The sequence below is a fragment of the Mandrillus leucophaeus genome, unplaced genomic scaffold, assembly GCF_000951045.1.
Source record: "Mandrillus leucophaeus isolate KB7577 unplaced genomic scaffold, Mleu.le_1.0 Scaffold104, whole genome shotgun sequence".
Taxonomy (NCBI): Eukaryota; Metazoa; Chordata; class Mammalia; order Primates; family Cercopithecidae; genus Mandrillus; species Mandrillus leucophaeus.
The window spans coordinates 470279-474384 of NW_012098543.1; positions in this window are offsets into that span (position 1 = coordinate 470279).

Consider the following 4106-nt stretch of genomic DNA (forward strand, 5'->3'; position numbering starts at 1 on the left):
GCTCTATGAATGTCTCTCTATGTCTCTCTGACTCTGAATCTCTCTGTGTCTCTGGCTCTATGAATCTTTTTCGATGTCTCTGACTCTCCGAATCTCTCTGTGTCTGTGGCTCTATGAATCCTCTGTTTGTCTCTTTGGCTCTGTGAATCCGTAATTCAGGCTCTCTGAATCTCTCTCTATGTCTCTATGATCTCTCTGTGTCTCTGGCTCTCTGAATCTCTGTCTCTGGCTCTCTGAATCTCTCTTGAGGGGCTCTAGAGACTTCCCTCTCTGTGTCTCTGTGATTCAGTCTCTCTCCCTCTTCCCTCTTCTGTGTCTGTGTCTCTGTTTCTCTCTGTCCCCTTCTCTGACCCACTCCATGTGTCTATCTGGCCCTGTGAGTCTCTCTCCATCTCTGAGGTCTCTCCCTCGCTCCCTGTGTATCTGTGATTCAGTCTCTCTCCGTCCTTTCTTTTCTATGCCTCTGTCCTCTGCCCTCTTCTCTGACCCACTCTTCGTGTCTCTCCCGCCCTGTGAATCTCTCTGCCTCTGAGGGCTCTCCCTCCCCCTGAGTGTCTCTGTGATTCAATCCCTGTCTGTCTCTCTCTAGATCTCGCTGGCTCCGGCATCCTCTCTGTGCGCCCCCTCTCAGGAAGGGGGTCTCTCCGAGGGCCGGCGCGGTCAGTCTCTTCCGGCTTCCCCACCTCTTGGTCGCTCTACCCGCGTCCCCGCCTCTCTCTGGTCTGGCTCTGCGCCTCCCCGGCTCGGGAGCGTTTCCCAGTCCCCGCTCCGGGGAGACCGGCTCTGTTGCCAGGGGCAACCACGGCCCGCCCCGGGCTGCGGGCGCAGTGCCTTCTGGGACTGGTAGTCCAAGTCTGCGGACCAGCCACTCTCGGGACGTGGCCGAGAACTCCGTCTCCCGGCGTGCCCCGCGAGGCTGGGCGGGACGCGGCGGCGGCGCCTGGGAGGGACTCTGGACGTCCAGCACACCTTCTCTGGGACTTTTTAGGGGTTCGGGGCGGGTTTCCTGGGATTCCCAAAGCCGAAGGGAAGGTGGGGGAATCCGAGTCCTCTCGTAACCACTCTCCCTAAATGTGGAGACCACTGACCTTCCAGCCACCTCCAGGTGACCTAGGGCGAAGGATAGGCAGCGGGGATGGCCCCTAAACTGACCTGGGAATCCCACCACGTTCTAGTCCAGTGCCCTTGGGTTCTTTCCCGAGTTAACCAACGTTATCACCCCAGAGTTCTATAGCTATTCTCTCGGGTGCTTTCCAGAAGGGATTCAGGCATGGGATGGGAGAGAAGGGTGGGCGAGGCGTCCTTTACGAAGACAGCGATGGGCCGGGCACGGTGGCTCACGCCTGTAATCCCAGCACTTTGGGAGGCTGAGGCGGGTGGATCATGAGGTCAGGAGATCGAGACCATCCTGGCTAACACGGTGAAACCCCGTCTCTACTAAAAATGCAAAAAATTAGCTGGGCGTGGCGGCGGGCGCCTGTAGTCCCAGCTACTCGGGAGGCTGAGGCAGGAGAATGGCGTGAACCCGGGAGGCGGAGCTTGCAGTGAGCCGAGATCGCGCCACTGCACTCCAATCCAGCCTGGGCGACAGAGCAAGACTCCGTCTCAAAAAAAAAAAAAAAAGAAGAAGAAGAAGAAGACAGCGATGGAGTGGGCTGGAGCTCAAAAGTGGACGCTGCAGAAATGAAAAGGAGGCCTTTCCTCACCCAACGAGAGTGTGTGCCCCAGCTGGCCCTTCCTTCTCCCCTTCCACGGGAACCCTTCCCTCCCTTTCGGTGTCTCTCCCCAGTTGCTTTTGCGGCTGTAGATGCAGATAGGGGGTTGTGCGATCATCGAATTTTCTTTAAAACTTTTTTGTTTGTTTGTTTTTAATAGAGACGAAGTCTTGTTGTGTTGCCCAGGCTGGTCTTGAACTCCTGGGCTTAAGCGATCCTCCCGCCTTATCCTCCCAGGGTTGGGACTACAAGCGTGAGCCTCCGCGGCGGCTGATCATGGAATTTTTTTTTTTTTTTTTCCAGATGGAGTCTCGCTCTGTCTCCCAGGCCGGAGTGCAGTGTGGCATGATCTCGGCTCATTACAACCTCCGCCTCCCAGGTTCAAGCGATTCTCCTGCCTCAGCCTCATGAGTAGCTGGAACTACAGGCACCTGCCACCACGCCTGGCTAATTTTTGTATTTTTAGTAAAGACGGGGTTTCACCATGTTGGCCAGGATGGTCTCGATCTCCTAACCTCGTGATCCACCCGCCTCGACCTCCCAAAGTGCTGGGATTACAGACGTGAGCCTCCCACCCGGCCTGATCCGGGAGTTTTGTAGGGTTTATATATATTTGTGTATTTGTGATTCTCCTGAGGACGGGGGAAAAATGTGTGGGCGGAGGATTACCTAGGTGCCCAGGCAAGAGACTGAAGGCACAAACTGTTTCAGTATAATAAAGAAAATAGTTAGAATAAGAATAGTCATAATACAAATTAGATATAGAGATAATCATGGACAATTACCAATCATTATTATAAATATTGTTAATCATTAGCTTTTAACATTACTCTTTGTTGCATTGCTAATATAACGTAGGAATAACCGGTGGGTAGAGGGTCAGGTGCTGAAGGGACATTGTGAGAAGTGACCTAGAAGGCAAGAGGTGAGCCTTCTGTCACGCCCACATAAGGGCCGCTTGAGGGCTGCTTGGTCAAGCGATACCGCTAGTGTCTGGGAAGGCACCTGTTACTTAGCAGACCACAAAAGGGAGTCTCCTTTCCTTGGAGGAGTCAGGGAACGCTCTGCTCCACCAGCTCCTTGTGGAAGGCTGGATATGATCCAGGCCTGCCCGCAGTCATCCGGAGGCCTAAACCCCTCCATGTGGTGCTGTGCTTCAATGGTCACGTTCCTTGTCCACGTTCATGTTCCTCCCATACTCCTGGTTCCTCTTTGAAGTCCGTAGCAGATAGCGGTAGAAGAAATAGTGAAAGTCTTAAAGTCTTTGCTCTTTCTTGTAAGTGCATAGAAGAAAACATTGACGTATGCTGCCTTCTCTCTCTGCTTCGGCTACCTAAAAGGGGAGGGCCCCCTATCCTGTAATCACATGACTTGCTTCACCTTGTGAACCACTTAGAAGGGTCACCCTCCTTACCCCGCCCCCTTGTCTTGTATGCAGTAAGTATCAGCGCGCCCAGCCGTTCGGGGCCACTACCGGTCTCCGCGTCTTGATGGTAGTGGTCCCCTGCGCCCAGCTGCTTCCTCTTTATCTCTTTGTCTAGTGCCTTCATTTATGACAATCTGTCATCTCCGCACACGGGGAGAAAACCCGCTAAGCCCCGTAGGGCTGGCCCCTACAGAAATGGACAAGATGGCCTTCTGTGGGGCAGAGATTGGTTGCAGTAGTTCATTTGATCTTTATGAAGGTCTTCTGTTGACCAGGTATATTCAGAGGCTTAGACTGGAGGGTAAGAAGGGAGCTGATAGTGGGAATGTAGGTGGGATCAGATCATGAAGGCCAGACCCAGGGGCTTTGATAGTGCCTATAGGCAATAGGGCATGGGCTACGGAACGACTTCAGCAGGGAAGGGCAGGATCAGATCTGCATGAGGGAGGAATCCCTCTGGATCCAGGGTGGGATGGTGGAGGACGAGGCTGGGGCAGTAGCTCAGGGGAAACAAAGTGGAACTTGAGCTGGGCCAGGAACCTGGAGAAGAGGGCGGTGGAAATGGTATTTAGGAGGAAGAAACAGACAGTGTTTGATGAGGGACTGACTGAGGAGAGGCGGGAAGGTACTACCATATGCTTGGGTTCTCAGCTCTGAGAGGCTATTACTGAAATGGGGAGCCTGGGAGGAAGAGGTGATTTGGGAGGAAAGCTCCTTCACTCAAATTGGGACATTGTATTTGTGAGGTGCTCAGGGGACGGACTCTGAGGAGGGTGAAGTCTAGTTCATTTCTATCCCACCCAGCCCTCCTGGTTTGAGGAAGTCATTTAGAAGACGCTGACTCAGCTAGTATCTTCTGATGAGGCCAAGGTTGTCTTGGCCCCCAACCCCATTCTCCCACTAGGCCCAAGAATCTGACCCTTGCCCTTCTCCGAGAGCCCTCCCCATTTTTTTTTTTTTTTTTT